This window comes from Piliocolobus tephrosceles, chromosome 3 (assembly GCF_002776525.5).
Source record: "Piliocolobus tephrosceles isolate RC106 chromosome 3, ASM277652v3, whole genome shotgun sequence".
In the NCBI taxonomy this organism is placed as follows: Eukaryota; Metazoa; Chordata; class Mammalia; order Primates; family Cercopithecidae; genus Piliocolobus; species Piliocolobus tephrosceles.
Genome location: NC_045436.1, coordinates 132870970 through 132897795, shown reverse-complemented (window position 1 = coordinate 132897795; position 26826 = coordinate 132870970). Strand labels below are relative to the sequence as shown.

General features: G+C 36.6%; 1 protein-coding gene across 2 annotated transcripts in view; it reads right to left on the bottom strand.

Moving 5' to 3' along the window:
- The window catches only part of CLOCK (clock circadian regulator), a 118152-nt gene that overhangs the window by 73186 nt on the left and 18140 nt on the right, over positions 1 to 26826 (bottom strand). Inside the window, exons 2-3 of one of the 2 annotated variants that reach the window (XM_023192203.2) lie at positions 7777 to 7930; positions 4838 to 4979 (exon numbers count right to left, since the gene is read on the bottom strand). The gene's annotated coding sequence lies outside the window, so the exon portion shown is untranslated. The remainder of the gene's footprint in view (positions 1 to 4837; positions 4980 to 7776; positions 7931 to 26826) is intronic. The other variant, XM_023192202.2, reaches the window with a different exon arrangement.

The window sequence follows — 26826 nt, the reverse complement described above, 5'->3', positions numbered from 1 at the left end:
CAAAGAAGTTTAGATGCATCCTGAACCACAGATAATTCAGGAGAAAAAAACTACCATAAAGCATGTCTTCCTCACTAAAATAACCATTATATCTAAGTTTATGTTTAGGAAAAAACGTACTCCCTTTGAACTAGAAGGTTTTGCAATATATAATTTATACATGTTACCTGTTTCTGTTTATCTTTCTGTCCCTATTTACTTTCAAAGCGTTCAAATTTTAAAAATCGATCTATTTAGTTCCTTATTATTATTATTATTATTATTATTATTATTATTATTTTAACCCACTGACTGTTTGATCCTTACCCTAAAATGGCAAGGTCTGGGAAAATGGCAGGCCAAGACGGTATCTCAATCTGTGGAGTGGCAGGGGAAATGGGGCCCAAACTGCACAGGTCTTTGCATCACGTAAGTAGGAGTAAATACAGGATAAATGAGGACATGTAGATAGTGCAAGAATCCACCAGCCAGAAGGCCTGTGACCAGGTTTCACAGAATCCAACATGGACATAACAGGCATATTATAGAACAGACATATATACTCTCGATACAGAAGACACAATATCTGATGAGATTTCTACTGATTCATCTTTAGGCTCACTAACTCTTCTGTCATCTCCATTCTGTTATTGAGCCCATGCAGTACATCTGTATTTCATATATTGTATTTTTCGGCTCTGAAGCCTTCACTATGCCTGTTCCTAACAGGCCACAGTACCAATCATTTCTTCAGTTTTCAAAGCCTTCACTATGATGCTTGAATATGCCCTCCGCATGCATCTCTCAGGGGCAACTCTGGGATTTGAGCAGTGGTTTATAACGTAGTTCAGCTCTCTAGGTCTTTGCTATGTTTCTTTGGCTCTGTTCCATGTACATGTAGCTCATGAATGCGGTAGGACCTTTGTGCGTTCATACACACAATTAGGGAATCTCCCCCCACATTATTTCTCTTCTCTCTGAGATTTCCAAAGCATGCTCCAGCTTCCAGAGTTCTCTTTCCCAATTCCTCTGGCCAGAGAGATGGCTTTCTTCTTGGGATTTTAAGTGCACGTACCACTATGGCAATGTAATTTTACAAATGGAGATGGTCTCAGGACAGGGCTGGGAGAGGGAAAAAACGGGAGACTTTTCCTTGTCCTATGACTAGAAATACAGGGTTTCTCTTGGAGTTTTTGCTAACTGCTGCACTCAGTATGTACTTCTACAACCCAGCTTACCATTTGGTTAAAGCTGGATAACAAAAAGAAAAAAAATGGTAAGCTAAGCACTATACAAGCTATACAGGTTTTGACTTCCCTTCTCAGTTTGCCTATTACTGTTTACTTTTGAAAGTCTTCAGATAATTGTTTTTGTTTCTATCTAGAGGATTTTTGTTGTTGCTGTTGTTTTGTTTGGCAGGTGGGGAGAGGGGTTGTTTTCGGATAGGGCCTCACTCTCTCACCAAGGCTGTAGTGCAGTGGTGTGAACACAGCTCCCGGTGGCCTCAACCTCCTGGGCTCAAGCAATTCCCTGCCTCAGCCTCCCACGTAGCTGGGATTACAGGGACACACCATCATGCCCTGTTAATTTTTAACTTTTTAATTTTTTGCAGAGACAAGATCTTATTATGTTGTCCAGGCTGGTCTCTAACTCCTGGGGTCAAGCAACCCTCCTGCCCTGACCTCCCAAATTGCTGGGATTAAAAGCGTGAGCCATAGCACTGGACTAACCAGGGTTTTAAGTTCTAATCAGAGAGGCTTACTTCACTTCTGGCTATCCAGTATGTTTTATCCATTTCCCAATTAAATTTCACCTAATGGCTTTACTAGTCACAACTAATTGTTATCTAGAATCATTATTTCATTAGGAGTATGCACTGTGGTGAGTTTGTAAGCCGATCATTCTCCAGTGTTTCTGTTTGTCTGTCTGTTTTTGTGCTTGTTTTTGAGACAGAGTCTTCTGTCACCCAGGCTGGAGTGCAGTGGCACAACCTCAGTGAGCTCAGCTCACTGCAGCCTCAATCTCCTGGGTTCAAGTGATCCTCCTGCCTCAGCCGCCTCAGCAGCTGAGACTACAGGCATGTACCACCACGCCTAGGGCTAATTTTTGTGTTTTTAGAAGAGACAAGGTCTTGCTATGTTGCCCAGGCTGATCTCAAACTACCAAGCTCAAGCAAACCTCCCGCCTCAGCCTCCCAAAGTGTTGAGATTATAGGCATGGACCACCACACCTGAACTCCAATGTTTCTTAATAGCTACAATTCTTCTAAAGATATGCTTTCCCTCTTGACTATTTGGTAGTCCTGGAATATAAACTGTACAGAAAAAGATTAATAAATGGTTGACTTTTTCCTTTCACTTAGCAATTATTTTCAGAATAATAAATTGGTGTCTATGAGGGATTTTTAAAGAATTATTATGAATTCTTGAATTCTTATATATTTGTATATCTCTATTATAATCATTACACTTTTTAGTATTCATTTATATTAAAATTTCTGTCTTTTTTTTTAAGAGACAGGATCTCACTCTGTCACCCAGGTTGGAGTGTAGTGGCATAATCACAGCTCACTGCAACCTCAAACTCCTAGGCTCAAGCGACCCCCCTGCCTCAGCCTTCCAAGGAGCTGGGACTACATGCATAAGCCACCATGCCTGGCTTATACACATATATATATATATATATATATATATATTTTTTTTTTAAATTAGTCAAACGCAGTGGTGAGATGAGGGGGGAAGAGTAGAATAAGGAGTTCAATCTGTAACTGACTGTGAACAATCAAATGAAATAACCCATTACCTTTAAACTACTCACATTACACTTTTTAAAACCTATCTTTATGGGAAATTACAAATATACACAAAGTAAGAATAACAACATAATTAATCCTATATATCCAACACCCAGTTCCCACAATTATCAACTCATGGCTAATCAATCTTGTTTCATCTATTTTGCTCCTTCCCTTCCTCTCCATTCTTATGGATTATTTGAAGCAAATCCCAAGTACTGTATCATTCCATCTGTAAATAGTCCAGTATATTTGTATAAATTACAAGAGCTTTATAAAACATAACTACAATATCATTATCATACTTTAAGAAGTCAACAAAAGACAGATAAGACCTTTCTTTACATGCAAAATAACAAAACACCCTGAGAGAAACTATAAAAGTCTAAATATAAGAAGGCATACAACCTCTCAATTGACTGGAAGTCTCAACATTGAAAAACATCCAATAGCTCCAAATTGATTTATAAATTCTACACTAAGCTAGACAAAATCCAATCAGTCTGTGGTGGGTGGTGGGGAGGACTGCTTATAAGCTGAGTGCAGAATTTTTATTGAAATTCAAAGGACCACGAAAGCCAAAGTAATTCTGAAGAACAAATTAGAGCATTTAAACTATCAGATATCATGACTTATTATAAAGCTACAGTAATTAAAAGAGTATGGCAATGGCACAACAGAGAGACCAACAGAATAGAGTCCAAAAATAAATCCATGAACAAACAGTCCCTTGAATTACAACAAAAGTATTACTGCATTACAATAGAGAAAGGATGATATTTTCAATAAATACTACTGGAACAACTGGACTTTCACACAGAAAATAAAACGAACTATGAGGCTTACATATATCATACATAAACCTAAATGCAATAGTTTTAACAGTCAAGTTTATAAAAGAAAACATAGATAACATCTTCTTGGCTTTAGGGTAGGCAAAAATTTCCCTTTGTTTTTTTTTTTTTTTTGAGATGGAGTCTCGCTCTGTCACCCAGGCTAGAGTGCAGTGGCATGGTCTCGGCCCACTGCCAGCTCCGCCTCCCGGGTTCACACCATTCTCCTGCCTCAGCCTCCCGAGTAGCTGGAACTACAGGCCCCCACCACCACACCTGGCTATTTATTTGTATTTTTAGTAGAGACAGGGTTTCACCATGTTAGCCAGGATTGTCACGATCTCCTGACCTCGTGATCTGCCTGCCTTGGCCTCCCAAAGTGCTGGGATTACAGGCATGAGCCACTGAGCCTGGCCACAAAGATTTCTTAAATGAAACATAAAAAGCACTAACCATAAAAAAATTTGATAAAATGGACTTCATTAAAATTAAGAAATTATCTTAATCAAGATTAAATAAGAGTGAAGAAGCAAGTCAAAGTCTAGGAAAGATATCTTCAATACAACTGAACAACTGAAATTATCTATTTCTGGGGTAATCAAGACAACCAACTCAACAGAAAAATCAGCAAAACACATAAACAGTCATATCCCAAAAGAGGATATTCAAATGGTCCACAGGCATCTGAAAATATTCTAAGCCTTTAAATGATCAGGGAATTATGAATTAAAACTACAATAGACCTTTACTACACATGCTCCATAAGAGCTAAAATTAAAAACACTAATAATTTCAAGTGTTGGTGAGGATGTGGAACAATGAGAACTCTTTGTACACTGCTAATAGGAATGTAAATTAATTTAACTACTTTTGGAAAACTAGGATAATCTCCTAAAGTTAAATATCCAAATACCTTAAGACTCAGCAATTTCACTCTTAGGTGTTTACTCAACAGAAACGTGTACACATGTGGACCAAAAGACACGCTCAAGAATGTTCACAGAAGTATTCTTCATAATAGCCAATCCTAGAAATACCCCAAATGTTCATCACAGTAGAATAAATACTGACATATCCATACAATGAAGTACTTCACAGCAACAAAAGAAAAGATGAACCACTGATACATGCATCAACATGGATGAGTCATAAACAAGATTTTAAAAGGCTAGGCACAGAATTCAAAAACAGACAATACTAATGAATACTGAATGAGTCACATAATAGTTACCTTCGGGAGTGTGTAATAACTGTTAAGGGGCATGAAGGAGGCTCCTTGGTTGATGAAAATGTCCTATATCTTATTCTTGATATTGGTTAAACGGGTGTTGACTTCATAAAACTTCATCAAAATGACACTCAGGATTTATGCACTTTATAATATGTGTGTTATAATTTGATGAAAGAGTAAAAAAAAGTTAGTGATACCATGTCAGTCCCTTGATTTTTTAAATTTAATTTTTTTGTTATTTTATTTGTCTATGAAATTAAAAAGTCTAGTAAGTTCTACATCTGCCTGCCTCTTTGTGGGTACTAAGTCATGTTCACGTTCTTTCTTAACACAATTTACTGAGGAATTGTCTTGGTATGTGGATCCTTCCCATAACAGAGGTCAACAGAAAGTCTAGCTTGAAGCTACAGTTATCCAATATTCACAAACTAGAAAATTCTAACACTATAGGTACTTCTTAAGTGTAATTATAAATGATCAATTTTTCTTTATTACATTCCAGATCACTAGTTTCCACAGCTTCTATTTGGCAAAAAGAGGTTAAAAAATAACATCAACCAAAAAAACACACAACTTGAGGCTTCACATCTAAGTTTAGTTTTAGCTGGAATTGAAAACATTCAGCAAATCAAGGCAATGTATCACAATAAGGGTGTTATAAGAATGAAATAAATATTAAATGTAAAGTGTTTGGAATATAATGACTCGAACAAAGTAAACACTCAAAAATGTCTGTAATTATTAATACAATTCTAAGAAGCACATGTAACAGACCCTTATTCTTGAATTTCCTTCAAAATATAATAAATATATGGTAGCAAAACCAGACCCACTTTTAAACAAAGCATTTTTATGGAGTTGAGAACAAAATCAATTTTTAATGAATCTGAACTGAATATATTAAAGTACAGGATCAATAAAAACTTAGTAAATGTTATTCAAGAATTTTTTAAATTCTAAATTATACTTATTGGTATTTAACTATGACCCTACAATTAAAATAACTGAGATAATCAGGAAAAATACTGGTAACAGAAAGAACTCATCTTTGCATTGCATTTTTTACATTTGCAAAGTTGTATTTCATTTCATCACCATATTACTATAAAATAATTAAACCCATTTTATAAAACAATTAAATCCAGCAAAGAATTGCAGAACAGGCCAGGTGCAGTGGCTCACGCCTGTAATAATCCCAGCACTTTGGGAAGCCGAGGCGGGCGGATCATGAGGTCAGGAGTTCGAGACCAGCCTGGTCAACATAGTAAAACCCTGTCTGTACTAAAAATACAAAAATTAGCTGGGTATGATGGCACACACCTGTAGTCCCAGCTACCTGGAAGGTGGAGGCAGGAGAATTGCTTGAACCCAGGAGGCAGAGGTTGCAGTGAGCCGAGACAATACCACTGCAATCCAGCCTGGGTGCCAGAGCAAGACTCTGTCCCCGTCCTCCCTCCACCCAAAAGAAAAAGAAAAAAAAAATCACGGAACAAAGAATATTTATACTTGTGATCACATAATGATATACCACCCAACAAAAAAAATTCTTTTCAATAACAGTACCATCTTGTAAACAAAGTATATGTAAAAGCAGTTTGAAAAAAAACGGGGGGGCTATATTTTTTAAACCTATTGCAATACTGCAAGTATATTTTTAACAGAAATAAATGTTAATTTAAAAGTAACAGTAGCCAGGCAAGGTGGCTCACACCTGTAATCCCTGAACTTTCTTCTGCTTCAGCCTCCCGAGTATCTGGGACTACAGGTGCCCGCCACCACGCCTGGCTAATTTTTTGTATTTTTAGTAGAGACGGGCTTTCACCATGTTAGCCAGGATAGTCTCAATCTCCTGACCTCGTAATCCACCCGCCTCAGCCTCCCAAAGTCCTGGGGTCTCTGCTTTAACTACAGACATGTGTCATGGGGATACATTCTGAGAAATGCATCCTCAGGCAATCTGTCATTGTGCCAACATCACAGACTGTATTTTACAGACCTAGACGGTATAGCCCACAACACACTTAGGCTACATGGAATAGCTTATTGCTCCTAGGCTACAAACCTGCACAGCATGTAACGGTACTGAATACTCAAGGCAACTGTAACACGATGGTAAGTATTTGAGTATCTAAACATATCTTAACATAGAAAAGGTAACGGGTTGTGCCATGATGACCTGATGGCCATGATGTCACCAGGCAATAGGAATTTTTCAGCTCCATTATAATCTCATGGGACCACTGTTGTATATTTGGTCCATCACTGATCACGTAATGCATGACTGTACTTAACTGCTGCTATAGCCTAAAAGCAGTCACACATAAAACCTAAAAAATAAGAGTGGCTAATGTTCTAATAAAGCTTTACTCATAAATACTAAAAATTAAATTTCATATAACTTTCACTTGTCACACGTTAGTCTTCTTGAGATTTTTTTTCAACCATTTACAAATGCAAACACTACTCTTAGCTAGTGAGTTATACCAAAGAAGGCACTAGGCTGAATAAATTTGATGGTGTGCAGACCCCAATGAAGGCCTGCTTGTAAATAGGAGCCGCAGTCTGGCTCTTCTTTTACCTCAGTCAACTGATACTTTATACCTAAGGCCTGGCAGGAAATAATTCTTATTTGACTTTCAGTCATTTGCAAATCATCTTCTTTAAACTCAGGAAAAGATAAGTTATGATTCTTACTTTAGAGTACTCATTTTGAGAAATTTCAGGAATTGCTAAAATACTTTACATCTGGATTTCAATTACTTTTCCCAATGAATAACCTTCTTACTCCTCATAAGAATGAAAACTCTAAAGATAAATAAAAGCTGCCACGTAGCAGATCATTCCCCAAGTATTTTTATAATTCCTTGCCGTATGCATCTACCAGGACACTGCAAATCCCAACCTATCATGATTAAGGGAAAAAAACAAAGATAGCATACCTTTGAGCTCAAAATGATGATTGAAGGTATCTAGTGAAACTCGCCAAGTTCTAAAGACTCATTTAAGAGGACTGTAGAATTATCCAAAGGCATCTTACAATGCGATAGAATCAGCTTCTGAGCTTCAGCAGTTTTGCGGGAACAAATAAAAATTCTGTAAAAAAAACAGCAGTTGCTGAAATAATGCTACCCAAATTTGAAGTAACATTATTATCTCTAGTATTTTTGTTTCATCGACGTATAGAACATTTATTGCGAGCCTCCTCTACGTACCAAGAATTGGGAATGTGTCAATAAACAGATCAGATCTCATCAACCCCTCTGGGAACTCAACCTGTAGGGCAACTGTAAATGGGACAAAAAGTTTGAAAAATCACGATGGTGTGAAGGGAAAGCATAATAGAGATACAAACCAGTTTGCTGGGAATTGGTTAGAAAAGTTCTCCTGGGATGGGTGTGGTGGCTCACACCTATAACCCCAGCACTTTGGGAGGCTGAGGCAGGCGATCACTTGAGGTCAGGAGTTCAAGATCAGCCTGGCCAATATGGTGAAACCTCGTCTCTACTAAAAATACAAAAATTAGCCGGGCATGGTGGCACGCACCTATAATCCCAGCTACTGGTGGGGCTGAGGCAGGAGAATAGCTTTAACCCGGGAGACGGAGGTTCCAGTGAGCTGAGATTGCGCCACTGCACTCAGTCTGGGTGAAAGAGCAAGACTCTGTCTCAAAAAAAAAAAAAGGTTCTCCTAAAGGAGGAGAATTTAATGCAAGAATGTGTATGATCTAGCCAAATAAAGCAAGAGGGGAGAGGTGAGAAAGAAAATTTTTTTCCAAAGGGAACAGTGTGTTCAAATGGCCAGGCGTAGGTGAAAATATGACATTTGTGTGGAAGTAAAATAAGTCCAATGTGGATGCTCAGAATAAAACAGGAAATGAGAAAGGACATTTCCTGAGACAAGATGGGCAAAGAAAGAAAGTAAAAGGTGAAGCAATTTGCCCTGAATCACACAGGGCTAAAGGCAGAGCCCATTTTAAACCCTTACCACTTGTCTGCAATATACTAGCCATTCTGACATTCTGAGCAGGAAGCTAAAAGTTCCTAGAGAGGATTTCAGGGGACTTTTGGAAGAGCCCAAAGAAGAACTGCCCTGGGCCAATAGTTGACCTTGCCATGGATGGATAAAAGAATCAACTGACCATCAAGGGTCCAATGTGCAGAATGAGAAAAAAGTCTCATCACAATTGTCAACTAATAATTAACAATTACTAAGCACTTTACTATGTGTAAAGCCCTGTTTTAAGCACTTGACATGTATTAATTCAATCCTCACAACATCACTATCAAGCAAGTGCTCTCATTATCCTATTTATCTAGTATGATTTTAATGACACAGTCTAATCACAGCTATCAATTTTCTTGTACTGACAAAATTCACAGAAATGTCAACAATACTTCTTGACACAATATTGAAAGCACTTTAGTTACTCTTCTATCAGAAAAGTAGTTTAAATATCAACAAAAAAAGACTTTAGAATATTAATTTGGTTCCTTTAGCTTTTCTAATTTAATACCACTGTTTTAGGTTCACATAAAAAACTGAGGGTAAAGTACAGAGATTTCCCATATACCCCTGACTCCATTAATGCACAGCCTTCCCCATATTCAACATTCAGCACCAGAGTGACACATTTACTACAATTGACAAACCTACACTGACACATCCTTATGACCCAAAATTTATAGTTAACTTTAGGGTTCACTTTTAGTGCTGTACATTTTATGAATTTGGACAAACATAATGGCATGCATCCACTATCATATCATACAGAATAGTTTCACTGGCCTAAAAACCCTCTGTGCTCCGCATATGCATCCCTCCCCTCACTAACCCCTGCACCACACTCATCTTTTTATTACCTCCACAATTTTGCCTATTCCAGGATGTCATAAAGTTGGAATCACACAGTATGTAGCCATTTCAGACATTTAAGATTCCTCCATGTCTTTTCACAGCTTGATAATTTCTTTTTGGCACTGAATGACATATTTCATTGTCTGAATACATCACAGGTTATCCACTCACATAATGAAAGACACTTTGGTTGCTTCCAAGTTTTGGCAATTATTTAAAAGGATGCTATAAACTTCCACATAAAGATTTTTGTATGTACATAAATTTTCAATTCTTTGGTTGCTAGATCATATGGTAAGACTACGTTTAGTTTTGTAAGAACCTGCCAAACTGCCTTTCAATGAGGCTGTACCATTTTGCATTCTAACCAGCAATGAATGAGAGTTCCTATTGCTCCACATCCTCACCAGCACTGGGTGTAGTCAGTATTTTGGATTTTCACCATTCAAATATGTATGTATCTCATTTTAATTTGCATTTCCATGGTAACAGATGATATGGTACATCTTTTCATATGCTTCTTGCTGTTTGTATATCTTCTTTGGTAAGGTATCTGTCAGCATACCTGGCCCATTTTTTAAGTGGTTTGTTGGTTAAAGCTGTTAAGTTTTAAGAGTTCGTTGTGTACTTTGGATAAAAGTCCTTTATCAAATATGTCTTTGGCAAATACCTTCAAGTCTGTGGTTTGTCTTTTTATTCTTTTGATAAGTACCTTTCACAGAGCAGAAATTTTTAATTTTAATTAAATTTTTTTCTAACAGGGAATATGTCTTTGATGTGGAGGATAAAAACTCGCTGCCAAATCCAAAGTCATCTAGATTTTCTCCTATGTTGTCTTCTAGGAGTTTTATACTTTTACAACTTACATTTAGGTCTATGATCCATTTTGAGTTAATTTTTATGAAGGGTATAAGGTCCATCAAGATTCACTTTTTTGCACATGGACAGTTGTTCCAGTACCATTTGTTGAAGACTATATTTTCTCCATTGTATTGTCTTTGTTCCTCTGTGAACCATTAGTTGACTATGCAATAATGCATTGCATAACAATATTTCAGGACAGACCATATACATGACAGTGGTCCCGTAAGATTATAAGAGAGCTGAAAAATTCCTATTGTCTAGTGACTTTATAGCTGTTGTAGCCATCATAACATTGTAGTGCAAATTACTTTTTAAATACATTTAGTGTAGTCTAAGTGTACAGTGTATATAAAGTCTACAGCAGTGTACACTAATGTCCTAGGCCTTCACATTCAATCAACGCTCACTCATTGACTCACCCTACGCAACTTCTAGCCCAACAATCTCCATGGTAAGTATTCTATATAAAGTATACCGTCATCTTTTATACTGTATGTTTATGTTCCTTTTCTACATTCAGATACACAAACTCTTACTGTTACATTAAAATTACGTATAGTATTTACTACAGTAACATGCTGTACAGTTTAGGAACAACAGGCTGCACCATATAGCCTAGATGCAGAGCAGGCTATACATCTAAGTTCGTGTAAATATACTCCATGTTGTTTGAACAATGACAAAATCATCCGACGATGTATTTCTCATCTCAGAATGTATCTCTTTCATTAAGTAACACATGACTATACTGATCTGGATCTATTCCTGGGCTCTCTATTCTGTTCCACTGATCTATTAAAATATTTGTCTATGCTGATCTACTAAAATATTTGTCTATGCTGATCTATTAAAATATTTGTCTATGCTTTCACCAATACCACACTGCTTGATGACTGTAGTTGTAAATTAAGTCTTGAAGTCAGGCAATGTTGGATCTCCAACTTTGTTCTTTTCTTTCAATTTTAAGTTGTCTATTCTGGGTCTTTTGTCTCTCCATATAAACTTATTGGAACCAGTTTGTTGATATCTACAACAAACTGCAATTTTGACTAGGATTATATTCAGTCTACAAATAAAATTGCGAAGAACTGATATCTTGTTAATACAGTCTTCCTAACCATGAACATGTTACTTAGTTCTTGTTTGATTTCTTTCATCAGAGTTTTGAAGTTTTCTTTGTACATATTTTATATATATTTTATTAGATTTATACCCAAGAATTTATTTCAGGAGATATTAACGTAATGGTATTGTGTTTTTAATTTCAGAATTCCACTTGTTCACTGCTGGTATATAGGAACATAATCTACTTTTGCATATTAACCTTGTATCCTGCTACCTTGTGTTTATTGGTTCCAGTTTGTCAATTCTTTTGGAGTTTCTAAATAAACAATCATATCATCTTGCAAACAAAATGAGTTTTATTTCTTCTTTCCCAATCAGTATACATTTCATTTTCTTTTTTTTTTTTTGAGACGGAGTCTCGCTCTGTTGCCATTTTCTTATCTTATTGCATTAGTTAGAACTTCCAGTATGATGCTGAAAAGGAGTGGTAAAATGGGACATCCTTATCCTGTTCTTGATCTTACTGGGAATCTTAAGTTCTAGATTCTCACCATTATGTAAAACATGAGCTATAGTTTTATTCTCACATTCATAAAATACTTTTAATCTTCCATTCATACCCCAATACCAATACCTAATTCAGTGATGCTCTTTACTGCATTTAGGCTGTTATGTCCCCTTATCTCTTTTTAAAAAATTATTATTTATCATTATGAGGCACAATTCACACACTGTATAACTCACCCATTTAAAACCTACAATTCAGTGTTTTTTATATTTACAGAGTAAACATAAATGTAAATCTATATTTACATATATAAATATATATAATATAAATATAATTTAATATAATTTAATTATATAAATATATTTTATATAATTTATTTTATATGTACAATATATAAATATATTTTATATAATTTATTTTATATGAACAATATATATAAATATATTTTATATAATTTATTTATATTTAATTTATACAATATATGATTATATAAATAAATTTAAATTAAATTATATTTAAACATAATTATATATAATATAAATATAAATTTATATTTACATTTATTTTGTATATATTTATATATAATATATTTATAAATGTAAAATTATATTTACATTTATATATAATGTAAATTTTATATTTACAGAGTTGTGCAACTATCACTACAATCTAATTTTAGAACATTTTTATCCCTTCCCCACTTTGCTGAGCTGTAGATTTTTTGATAGATGTTCTTTCTCAAGTCGAAGAAGTTCCTCTCTATTCCAAGTTTTACAGTCATGGAGAGTTTTTTTTTTTTTTTTTAAATCAAGAATGGGTGCTGGGTTCTGTCAAATGTTTTTTAAACATCTATTGATATGATCATACAATTTTGTTTTCTTTAGCCAGTTAATGTGTTTTCTTTAGCCAGTTAATTTCTTACATGCCTTGGATAAATCCCACTTGATCATAGGATATAGTTCATTTTATAAATGTTGAATTTGATTTGCTAATATTTTGTTGGGGATTTTTGCATCTATGTTCATAAGAGATCAATTGGTCTACAGTTTTCTTTTCTTGCAGTATCTTTGTCTGGTTTTGGTATTGAAGTAATACTGGCCTCACAGAGTGAGTTAGAAAGTATTCCCTCTGCTTCTGTCTTCTCAAAGAGACTGTTAATATTGGTATAATTTCTTCCTTAAATGTTTGGTAGAATTAGAACTCACCAATGAACCATTCTCGGCCTGGTGATTTCTATCTTAAAAGATTATAAATAATTGTTGACTCAATTTAATAATATAGACCTATTCAGATTGTTTATTTTTTGCATAACTTTTGGCAGATTGCGTCCTTCAAGGAATTGGTTCATTTCATCTAGGGTATCAAATTCGTGGGCACAGAGTTGTTCATAATATTCCTTTATATTTTTAATATAAATGGGAATCTGTTATGATTTCTACTTTCATGTCTTCTATTAGTAATTTGTGTCCTTTTTCCTTAGTCTAGTTGGAAGCACATCAATTTTATTAATCTCTTCAAAGAACCAGCTTTCGGTTTTGTTGATTTTCTCTAAGATTTTTTGTTTTCCACTCCACTGGTTCTGCTGTTTTGTTTGTTTGTTTTGAGACGGAGTCTTGCTCTGTTGCCCAGGCTAGAGTACAGTGGCATGATCTCGGCTCACTGCAAGTTCCGCCTCCCAGGTTCAAGTGATTCTCCTGCCTCAGCCTCCCAATAAGCTGGGATTACAGGTGCCCGCCACCATGCCCGGCTAAATTTTTGAATTTTTTGTATTTTTAGTAGAGATGGGCTTTCACTGTATTAGCCAGGATGGTCTTGATCTCCTGACCTTGTGATCCGCCTACCTCTACCTCCCAAAGTGCTGGGATTACCGGCGTGAGCCACCACAACCAGCCTCTGCTCTAATTTTTATTGTTTCCTTTCTTCTGCTTACTTTGGATTTAATTTGCTCTACTTTTTGTAGTTTCCTGAGGTAGAAACTTTGGTTTTAGATCTTTACTCTTTTCTAATATACGTATTCCATGCTATAAATTTCCCTCTAGGCACTGCGTTTGTTGCATCCCACATATTTGGTTGTTTTCATTTTCATTTCGTTCAAAATATTTTTAGATTTCTCTTGATACATCAGTGTGGTGTGCAAAAAAAGATGAAAATAAAAAATTTTTAATAATAAATTAAATTTGAGAAATCTCTGATCCATGTGTTAAGAGTGTCGTTTAATCTTCAAGTATTTGGGGATTTTCCAGCTCTCTTTCTGTTATTGATTTCTACTTTAATTTTATTGTGGTCTGAGAACAGACACTGTCTGATTTCTATTCTTTCAAATTTGTTAAGGTGTTTTACGGCCCAAAATGTTGTCTCTTGTGGTGAGTGTTCCACATAGGCTTGAGAAGAATTTGTATTCTCCTGTTGTTGGATGAAGTAGACTATAGATGTCAATTACATCAAGTTGTTCGACAGCACTGTTGAACTCATCTATGTCTTTACCAATTTTCTGCCTGCTAGAAAAGTCTATTTCTAACAATGGGATAAAGTCTCCATTGTAAGAGCAGATTCATCTGTTTCTCCTTGCAGTTCTGTTTTTGCCTCACATACTTAGGTGCTCCACTGTTAGCTGCATAGATGTTTAGGACTACTATATCTTCTTGGAGAACTGACCCATTTATCATTATTTATGCAATGCCCCTCTTTATTCCAGATAACTTCCTTGCTCTGAAAGCTGCTCTGTCTGAAATTAATATAGCTATTCATGCTTTCTTTTGGTTAGTGCTAGCATACTGTATTTTTCTCCATCCATTTTCTTTTAATCTATGTATCTATATTTAAAGTGGTTTTTTTGTAGACAACAGAAAGTTAAGCCTGGATTTTTCATCCACTCTGGCACTGTCTTTTAATTGGTGTGCTGAGATCACGAACATTTAAAGTGATCATTGATATAGTTAGATTAGTAGCTACCATATTTGTGATTGCTTTCTGTTCTTTATTCCTATTTTAGTCTTCCAGTCTTTTTCTGCCTGTTGTAGTTTTACACGATTCTATTTTCTCTCCTTTCTTGGCATACTTTTTCATTTTCTTTTGTTTTTTCACTTTTTTCGGTAGTTGCCCTGGAGTTCACAATATACATTTACAACTAATCGAAGTCTGCTTCAAGTAACACTAAGCCACTTTATGGGTAGTGCAAGTACCACATAATAATCCTAATACCTCCCTCCTATCCTTTGTATCATTCCTGTCATTCATTTCACTTTTACACAAGCACACATAATTGAATATACTGTTGATAATATTATTTTGGAAAAACCATCAGTTGAAAAGATCATGATTTTTCCTTAAGCCTGTTAATGTGGTGGATCACATTGATTTTTGAATATTTAACCTGCCATGTATCCCTAGAATAAACTCCATATGATTATTATAGTATAAGATTCTATTGTCCAGGCATGGTGGCTCACACCTGTAATCCCAGCACTTTGGGAGGCTGAGGTGGGTGGATCACGAGGTCAGGAGATCGAGACTATCCTGGCTAACATGGTGAAACCCTGTCTCTACTAAAAATACAAAAAATTAGCCGGGTGTGGTTGCACATGCCTGTAGTCCCAGTTACTTGGGACGTTGAGGCAGGAGAATCACTTGAACCCGGGAGGCAGAGGTTACAGTGAGCCGAGATCACGCCACTGCACTCCAGCCTGGGCAACAGAGACACAGAGACAGAGAAACTCTGTCTCAAAAAAACAACAAAACAAAACAAAATGATTATTTTTTTATGTTGCTGAATTTTATTTGCTAATACTTAGTTAAGGATTTTTGTGTCTCTATTTACAAATAATATTGGTTTTTAATTTGTTATTTTTGTTCTGCCTTTGGTTGTACTATCAGGAAAATACTTGAAATGTTCCCTTCTCTTCTGTTTTCTAGAAAAGACTGTGTAGATTAGACTCTGCAGTGAAACCAACTGGGCCTAGAGATATCTGTTTGGGGAGTTTCAGAATTACAAAATCAATTTCCTTAATGATTATGGGATAGCAGTAGTAGAATGTTGGCTTTGTCATTACTCTTACACATTGCTGGTGGGAGTATAAATTGATATAAACTTTATAGAGAACATTATGTCAGCACCCTTAACAAAATTACAAATGTTTTTACCCTTTGGTACAGAAATATAGGGGTTATAACCAGCATTTAAAAAATGAAACATGGTGGGTGGGGGTTGGGAGTCGGACTGCAGGACACCTAGATACGGTAAAGGGTATTTCCTGAAACTGTTGTTTCAGATAATGTGTTTGAGTGTGTATGAGTGTACTAGGTCATATAATAAAATATTATTTCTTACTATGAGTTGTGGTCACAGAAGTTTGGGAGCTACTGTTTCAGCTTTAAAAGGATAACCTGAGGCAAAAATCATAAACTGACACTTAGGGAAGAGAGGGTATAATGTCAGGATATGAAGAGAAAGTTAAAGAAAATAAGGCAGATAAGGAGATAAAGCAAACATGAGGTATGACATTACCAAGCTATGTAGAGCCATGAGAAAACTGGCCTATTTGGGGTAAATGCAGAGGAGAGAAGACGGGGAGAATTTATCTGATCAGTGCTAAAGAGACGTAAGAGATCCAGCAAAGATTTTCCCACAGGGTATTAATCCCTAAATAAAAATCCCAAATATTTATTGTTTTCCTCATGATACCATCTTTCCTTAAAAGGCTGACTGTAGACATTCACTGTGCCCAGACGTCAAAGAACTGTATCAGTGCTATGGTGTAAATGTTTGTGTCCCTCTAAAATTCTTATGTTAAAACTTAATCCCCAGTATGGTAGTATTAAGACACGGGGCCTCTGGCAGGTAATTAGGTCATAAGGGCTCCACCCTCATCAATGAGATTAGTGCCCCTTATAAAAGGCCCGAGGGAGCTTGTTGCCCTCCCTTTCCATCATGTGAGGACACAGCAAGAAGGCACCAGAATGAGCCTTCACCACGATACGGAATCTGCTGGCAACTTGATCTTGGACTTCCCAGTCTCTAGAACTGTAAATAATAAATTTCTGTTGCTTATAAATTAGTCAGACTAAGATACTTTGTTACAGCAGCCAAACGGACTAAGACAACCGACAAGTTATAAGAGGCAGTTCCAATGCCCTGGAATGACACTGAATCCCAGATCATCAATGAGTATCCTCATGTCAATACATTTTCCTCAAGCTAACCTTATATTCTGCCCCCCATCTAATCCAACTCCTTTCAAAACATTCTCATACCTGTTTCCCTGGTTTCTCCAGATGCTTATCATTCAAGTCCTGCAATTTTATTTTATTTTATTTTTATTTGATAGTGTTTCGCTCTGTTGCCCAGGATGGAGTGCAATGGAGCAATCATAATTGACTACACCCTCAAACTCCTGGGCTCAAGTGATCCTCCCGCCTCAGCCTCTGGAGCAACTAGAACTATAGGCACACACCACCACGCCCAGCCAATTTTTTTAAAAAGTTTTTTGTAAAGACAAGGTCTCACTATGTTGCCCAGGCTGGTCTCAAACTCCCAGCCTCAAGTGGTCCTCCCGCCTTGGCTTCCCACAGCACTGGGATTATAGGTGTGAGCCACTGAGCCCGCAGTCCTGCAATTCTTTTTGTATATAGGATAGTTCTTTCCAGAGCAGGGCTTGTAATTCTCTTATGGGGCTGTGCTAAGACCCTGACTATAGTTATTAACCAGAGGATAACAAGTCATAGTAGAGGCAGATCTTAAGAATAAATGTCACTGGACCAGGCGTGGTAGCTCATGCCTGCAATCCCAGCACTTTGGGAGGCCAAGGTGGGCAGATCACCTGAGGTCAGGAGTTCAAGACCAGCCTGACCAACATGGTGAAAATACAAAAATACAAAAAGTAGCCGGCTGTGGTGGCACACACCTGCAATTCCAACTACTCAGGAGGCTGAGGCAGGAGAATCGCTTGAACCCGGAAAGCGGAGACTGTGGTGAGCAGAGACTGGCCACTGTACTTCAGCCTGGGCAACAGAGCAAGTATCTGCCTCAAAAAAATAAAACAAATAAAATAAAATAAATAAACATCCTTGAACAAAGCTCCTTCTTTGGATGGGATCACTGCACAGTCTTCAAACAATGATGACAGGAGGGGCGGCAGGGGGTCTTTCCTCTGCCAGAGAGAAATGGGATGTTTCTCCTTGCCAGGAAGCTTCAGCAGGAATTGTAGGATTAAAAATTCTGAAGTACAGGGATCCACTCTCTCCCTATTAGAGCACTGACTTAAGACACAGAAGACCTGTCAAGGTTTGCATCTTTAGTCTTCTCTGCAGTTGTATCACCTTAATAATCCGATTCAAGGCCAACATTTTAGCATAGTCTTCCTGAAGCCAACAGGGTAAGATTCTGTTATCCTATAAAACTGTCATAGAAGCCCTCTGGGTTCCAGAGTATGCCTTACATTGGCAATTAGTTGTGCTAAATCTAACTACCTTTTTAAGGTCACCAAATCATCAAAAGCAACAACCTCATATCACAATGCTTAAAATTATCACTGCCCCCACACCAATCAAGTGAAGTATCTGTTTTCTCCCAACACCCTGACCTTCTATGAGCCTTGCTCCCATTTTTTACAGATGAAAGTTTTAGAATTATGATGCCAACTGTATCCAAGGGTCATCAACACCTCATTTACTAACAGCAACAGTTTTCCCTATTGTGCAGATGAACTAGTGAAAATTCAACTCCTAAAATATCATTATGAGGATCTGCTTTTGTAGTATGAATGACTCCTAGAAAACACCACCTGAGGCAAAACAGACTGCTGACACAGGTATCCTACTGCTTCAAATTTATATTAATTTTACAATATACATTTAAAATAAACAAATCCACAGTAGACATAAAGGGTTTTTCTCCCTCCAAAGTATTTTTAATACTAAGGTTCAGTTCTAAGGAAACAAAGTGAGGTAATGTTAAATTCATACAAGCTACAAATTTTAGAGGCATTTTAAATACCCTTTCTCCCTTACTCCTTCAAAATTTTCCCAATTCTGTGACTGGAATTAATCTTCATAAATTCCTCTTTCCATCCCCTGCCTCCAGCACCAGCCCTCTTGAATCCATCCCTTGCTTTGTATCAGAAGACTCTAACATTCATATTTGATCATGTCACTCAAATTCCCTGAGATATAAAAATTCCTCCCTATAACAACTCCCTTGTGAACTCCAGATTTAGTCCCCAAGGTTCAGCATTATCTCTTCTGAGTCTCTCATGATTTAACTCTTTCCATTTACTTGCTATTCACTACATACATCAAATGTTGTCACACCTCCAAGTTTATGCTCACTGTTTTTTCACTCTACAGTATTTTTACAGATATTCTCTTACAAAAGTGCAACTTTAACATTGGTAAAACAGTTTCTTTCTAAAATGTACTAGAAAAAAATTCAATTTTAAATGGAACTACAGTGATTTGTGTCCCTTATCTGTCATATAAATTCAAACTTCTATGTTTTTTGTGTGTTAATTTTTGAGATGGAGTTTTGCTCTTGTTGCCAGAGCTGGAGTGCAATGGCATGATCTCAGCTCACTGCAACCCACACTTTCCAGATTCAAGCGATTCTCTTGCCTCAGCCTCCCAAGCAGCTGCGATTACAGGCATGCGCCACCACGCGTTGCTAATTTTTTGTATTTAGTAGAGATGGGGTTTCACCATGTTAGGCTGGTCTTGAACTCCTCACCTCAGGTGATCCACCCACCTTAGCCTCCCAAAGTGCTGGGAATGCACGCATGTGCCAACATGCCGGGCTCAAAAATCTATGTTTTACAAAGCTCACTTATACATTTTAGATGTGTGCCGGTGCTCTCCAAATTCTGATTCTTGCTACTGTTATACTGTAGTGGTAATGCCTCATGAATTACTGGCCTTCACAAGTATGCAAAGGAAATGGGCCTCAGACTCAGACATACTTGAGCAAATTATTCACTTTGCTTGAATTTCAGTTTCCTCACATCTGAATTCTCTCTAAATACATCTATACATCTATGGATGCTATGCAATTTTTATTAATATCTTATATTGATTTATGTCCATATGGTATGCATATATGAGTGTGCATGTAACTAGACAAACTGATCTCAGTATTTACGTGGAAGAGCAAAAGGCTAAGAATAGCTACAGTAATTTGAAGAAGAAAACGGAGACAGCAGAGCTACAAATAAGCAAGCCTTATAATATGGGTCTTTCAAAACAAAGATAGAGAGAAGATCAGAAATAGAGTCATATATATACTTAAAAGGCAGCATTATAAACAAAGAGGGAAAGAATGGACTATCCATTAACGGTACAGAGACAACAGGTACCCAAATAGGGCAAAAAGTTATACTGGATTTCTTTCTTACCACACGAAAACAAATTCCAAGTGCGTCAGACCCAAATATGAAGGCAAAACAGAAATTTTTAGAAGAAAACACACAATACCTTCATATCTATAGAGTAGAAAATAACTTTTTAAAACTATCATAAACCTTAAAGGAAAACAAGCCCAGCACAAACTTTAAAAAATATATATATTTGGCTTCATTCTAATTAAATCTAATTTAATTTTTATTTTTAACTTTCCTAATTACCAAAATATCCCATAAACAAATGAAAAGACAAATCAGACTGAGAAAATATACCACAGAAGATTAGTATCCAAAGTTCATAACAAGATACTACATATCAGTAAGAAAAAAAGATAAGACAAAAGATGTGAACCAGTAATAAACTATTTTTTTTGTTTTGTTTTTTAAAAAGAAGCATAAAGAACCAATAAACGTAAGAAAACATGCTTAACTTCATGAACAGAATAAGTAGTTGGAAAAATAGGTAACTTAAACAGGTATCTTACCCCTTAAAGAATAGTAAGATTAACAGCCATACATTCTTCACCTAGATTCATCAATTGTTAACAATCTGCCACATCTGTACCCTCTCCACCATATATATGTATTTGTGAAGCACTTTCCCTCTCTCATATATATGTATGCATCTCCATATACAACATACAAATACGCACATGTACACACGGGCAGATCATGAGGTCAGGAGATTGATATCATCCTGGCTAAGATGGTGAAACCCCGTCTCTACTAAAAATACAAAAAAAAATTAGCCAGGTATGGTGGCGGACACCTGTAGTCTCAGCTACTGGGGAGGCTGAGGCAGGAGAATGGTGTGAACTCAGGAGGCGGAACTTGCAGTGAGCCGAGATCGCACCACTGCACTCCAGCCTGGGTGACAGAGCAAGATTCTGACTCAAAAAGACAACCGAGCAAATGTAAAACTCTCACTTGTGACCAAAGAGTAGCTAGAGTATCGAGTCAACCCTCAGGGTACAGAACAGTCATCACTATTTACACCTTCTTGGTCCAACGGACCCTTTATGTTTTCAAGTCACTTTATGAATTATTTATACGAGAATAAAGGGATAATAAAAAAATTACTGACACTTAAAAATTAAACATATCACAACCAAATTTTTATCCCTTTTTTGAGGCTTTGAAAATGTATCTACATGACATGGGTAATGTCCTCTGAATGCAACTGACTCATCATCCATGCATGAATCTGGAACATAATCATCTTGTACTGCTTCCAGGTTTCACATACATCTCTAATACCTCTCCAGATACATCTCTACATACAGTTCAAATATATTTCTAATACTTCTCCAGATTTCTAATACATATCTCTAATTTCATATCAGCTTATCAATATTTTGACTCTTCTTGCAATTTCATTTTAAAAAATTGAAGAATTTTTTGAAACCTTTGATGGCTTATAATTTTATTAAAAGTGGAAAGAACACAAAAAGATGAAAGAACACATCACTCTAGCAAAACAGGATGGTGTAAGGCTTATGAGAAAATATTCATACCTGGCCGGGCACAGCAGCTTATGTCTGTAATCTCAGTATTTTGGGAGGCTGAAGCAGGCGGATCACTTGAGGCCAGGAGTTTGAAGACCAGCCTGGCCAACACAGCAAAACCCTCTCTCTACTAAAAATACAAAAAAAAATTAGCTGAGCATGGTGGCACCGGCCTGTAGTCCCAACTACTCAAGAGGCTGAGGCAGGAGAATTGCTTGAGTCTGGGAGGCAGAGATTGCAGTAAGCCGAGATCACACCACTACACTCTAGCCTAGGCAACAGAGTGAGACTTTGTCTCAAAAATAAAAAATAAAATAAATAAATAAATACATACATACATAAATAGAAAAAAGAAAACAGAAAATATTAACACTTGTGAAATGACTGACTAGATAAGAATAACTATATATTTATTTTTTCACTCAGAAATATAATTCTTCATACATTGATTTCTGAGTTTGAGAAAATTCACCTATTATATGAATTAGTACAGTCTGAGATTTTGCTTAATTTGCTTGACCTATTTTTATTTTTTTATTTTAAATTATACCTATTACTTACATTTGTGGTTCACACAAAATTTCTTTTGGACAATGATGGTCCAGTGATTCACATGAAATTTCTATTGAATAAAGCCTGAAGTGCATTTATTTTTCTCTTTGCATTTATGTGCTGGTTTGTCAAAGAGGTGTGAAACATCTTCCTGTAATTTTTCCTCTTTGCCATAATGGGCAGAAATGAAAATTTCTAAATTCTCAACTGTTTCTAATGAAAGCAGAAAGCAGCCTACAATGATGATATCTCCAGACATATAACTTCTAGAAAGATGATATAATACTTTGGGAAATGTAAAAATCTTAAAAACAAACAAACAAACAAATATAATAGTGACAATTTATTTCCATATTCTATCACTCTCCTAGGTGGTTCCATCATTTTTCCATTTTCATATTATCTTTTAGGAGGGATGGAAATAATTGATGAGTAATATGTTATGAATGAAATGAAACAAATCTTAGTAATGAAACAAGTCTTAGAATGATGAATCACAATCCTTAAAGCTACAGGAATATAAGCAATGAAAGATAGAATGAGTTTTATTCAGTTTTTAAAAAGAAAATCTTGGCTGCGCACAGTGGCTCATGTCTGTAATTGCAGCACTTTGAAAGGACAACATGGGAGGATCACTTGAGGTTGCGAGTTTGAGACCAGCCTGGGCCACATACCCTGTTCTTTGTGGCACACGCCTATAGTTAAAGCTACTCAGAAGTCTGAGGCAAGAAGATCGCTTGAGCCCAGGAATTGGAAGTTACGATAAGCTATGATCACACCACTGAACTCCAGCCTGGGTAACAGAGCAAGACCTTGTCTCTAAATAAATGAATAACAATTTTTTTTTTTTTTTTTTTGAGACGGAGTTTTGCTCTTGTTGCCCAGGTTGGAGTGCAATGGCACAATCTTGGCTCACTGCAATCTTCATCTTGAGTAGCTGGGATTAAAGGTGCCCACCACCACGCCCAGCTCATTTTTTTTTGTATTTTTAGTAGAGACGGGGTTTCACCATGTTGGCCAGGCTGGTCTCGAACTCCTGGCCTCAAGTGATCCACCCACCTCGGTCTCCCAAAGTGCTGGAATTACAAGCATGAGCCATCACACCTGGCTAAATAAAAAATGCTTTTAAAGTATATGTTACCTTTCTTCTTTCAAAGGCCTTTAAGAAAAAATGACAGTCAAGAAATTATTAGCCCTTCAATAGTTAGAACTATTTAAAAAAAAAAAATTCCAGTGTGTACTGATGGTACGCCAAAGGTTAATAAGAAAATATTTAAGTATAGGTTGAGTATGCCTAATACAAAAATCCAGAATCAGAAATGCTACAAAATATGAACCTTTTCGAGCAATGACATGACACTCAAAGGAGTATTTCAGATTTCAGATTTTCCGGATACTCAACTGAAAAGTATACTACAAATATTCCACAATCAGAAAAAAATATGAAGTCTGAAACACTTCTAATCCCAAGCATTTCAGATAAGAGATATTCAATCTGTAATACGAAATTAAAAAAGCATTTTCCTTGCCTGTCCTGTCAAACTGTATTTCAAGGTAGGCAAAGGGACCAAAGTACTAAGAGCTACTCCTTTAAAGAAAAATTTCAACTAAGAACAAAAGAAATTACATACACAGGCAAAAATCATCAACCCTAAAAACATTAGGAGAAAAAGTAATGGTGAATTTCACAATGGATCATATTGTCACCAACTGAATTCACTGATCAATCTTAACATCTCTAACACTGGGACAACCACATATCACGATGTAATATGTAGTAACAGTACTACTTACAAAATATTCTTGTTAAGAGTCGAACTAGAATTTATGAACCTTTAGATCATACATTCTCAACAGCAGTAATGTCACATTCAAGAAGGCAAAGAAATCTTAAAACAGTAAATTAAGACAGTTTCTCATCCTCCAAATCACACTACTGTGTCTGCCCCCAGGTCTGGGGAAGAGGTGCAGTGTCGACAATACAGAAAAAAAAAACTTCTAGGCTGGGAGCGGTGGCTCACGCCTGTAATCCCAGCACTTTGGGAGGCCGAGGTGGGCGGATCATGAGGTCTGTAGATGGAGATCATCCTGGCTAACACGGTGAAACCCCGTCTCTACTAAAAATACAAAAAATTAGCCAGGCAAGGTGGTGGGCGCCTGTAGTCCCAGCTACTTGGGATACTGAGGCAGGAGAATGGCATGAACTCGGGAAGCGGACCCTACAGTGAGCCAAGATGGGGCCACTGCACTCCAACCTGGGCGACAGAGCGAGACTCTGTATCAAAAAAAAAAAAAAAAGTAGTAAGTAAAATGACATCAAAAGGACTAAGAAAACGCAGAATGTGAAACATTATAAAGAAAAATAGACCCAGTTCCTTCAACATGGAGAGTAAAAAGACTTGGGAGTCTTTACTGTGGTAATCATTTTTAGAAATATACTTTAAAATATTAACAGATAAATAATATGTGGAATATACTTGAAAATAATATTAGAAGAGGGTAAGGAGATTAAGGTATAGATGAAACGAGAGGTGTTGAGTAAATAAATCACTAAAAGTAGGTGATGGGTACATAGGAGTTTATTTTACTATTCTATATGCTGTTGTGTATGTTTAAAACATCCTGTAAAAACAAAAGCATGTTTGGGGCAGGTTTTACTTTCTTAGGATATTAGAGAGAACAAAACTATACAACACATAGCTTGCCCAAACATTTTCTATCAAAGGTGATCTACAAACTGATGTCATTCCTCTCCCAAATAATACCTTTTTCAAAAAAAGATTCAATCATTATATAGGCATGACTGAAAAAGAGAAAATAGAATTTTTAAAAGACTAAAAAAACATAACTGGCAGGTATATACCTGATTCAAATCCTGATTCAAATAAAGCAACAAAAAGGCATTTTTTGAAAAAATCTGAATATGAACTAGGTGTTTTATGATATTAAGGAAGTATTATTAATTTTGTTAGGTGTGGTAATGATACTGAGATTATGAAAGAAAATATCAGCTGGGTGTGGTGGCTCACACCTGTAATCCTGGCACTTTGGGAGGCGAGGTGGGTGGATCACCTAAGGTCAGGAGTTTGAGACCAGCCTGACCAACAGAGTGAAACCCTGTCTCTACTAAAAATACAAAATTAGCAGGTCTCGTGGTGCATACCTGTAATCCTAGCTACTTGGGAGGCTGAGGCAGGAGAATCACTTGAACCCAGGAGACAGAGGCTGCAGTGAGCTAAGATCACGCCACTGCACTCCAGCCTGGGAAACAAGAGCAAAACTCCATTTCAAAAAAAAAAAAAATTAATTAATTAATTAATTAAACATATTGAAGTATTTAGGGGTGAAATGACTATTTCTTTCACCCCCGCCCCCGACTGCCTTATTTTAAAGAAACTTGGGGAGTGAATGAGATGATGATGATGATGATGATAAACACTCATGTTTGCTGCCCCCGCCATGCAGAAAGTCTGTGCAGATGACCACATAAAAACAAAAAAGAATAAATCTGTAAGACAATGAAAAGAACAGAGAGAAAGTGTTTACAATAGATTTCTGGAGAACAGAAAGGAGACCCAAGTGTGTTAAGTTTAAACAGACCTAAGTGAAGCACAGCCCAAAATCTACACATGAAAGGACTACAGTGAAGGTCGAAGTCAATCTTTCAGAGATTCTAGGCTCCGTGTTAGTAGGTAAAGAGGCTGAAAACAAGAGAAAGCTTCACCTGTTCTTTCTCCCTACCCCCTCAAAGACTAAGTAAGGGCCAATGTTACCTGTAGGTACAAAAAGTGAAATACTCTTTTTTTTTTTTTTCTAAAGACAGTTAACAAACTGAACAGAAAGAAACTAGGTCTTCTGGTGTGAATATTAGTATCTGTAGAGTCCATTTCTATATGGCAGTTGGAAAGCTCCTACGCCTAAAAACAGGTTCCCTGATCTTTTGCCCTAAACCTAACTTGCCAGCAAACAAGAGATGCTCCAACTATGTACAAAGAGTTGCCAAATAGTCTTCTCATTCCAAGATAGCAATTAGAAAACAAGTCCACCACTACAATACAGGAAACCAACAGCAGCACCTAATATAATCAAGGCAGTCCTTTAGCAAGAACCATGAACTAACAATAAGGATCCCCAGACATACAAGAAGAAACAATAGCTAGAAAAAGACCAAGATAAAGATATTATCTATTTTTTAGATTTTAAGAGAGACAGTCTTACCTTGTTGCCCAGGCAGGAGTACAGTGGCACAATCATAGC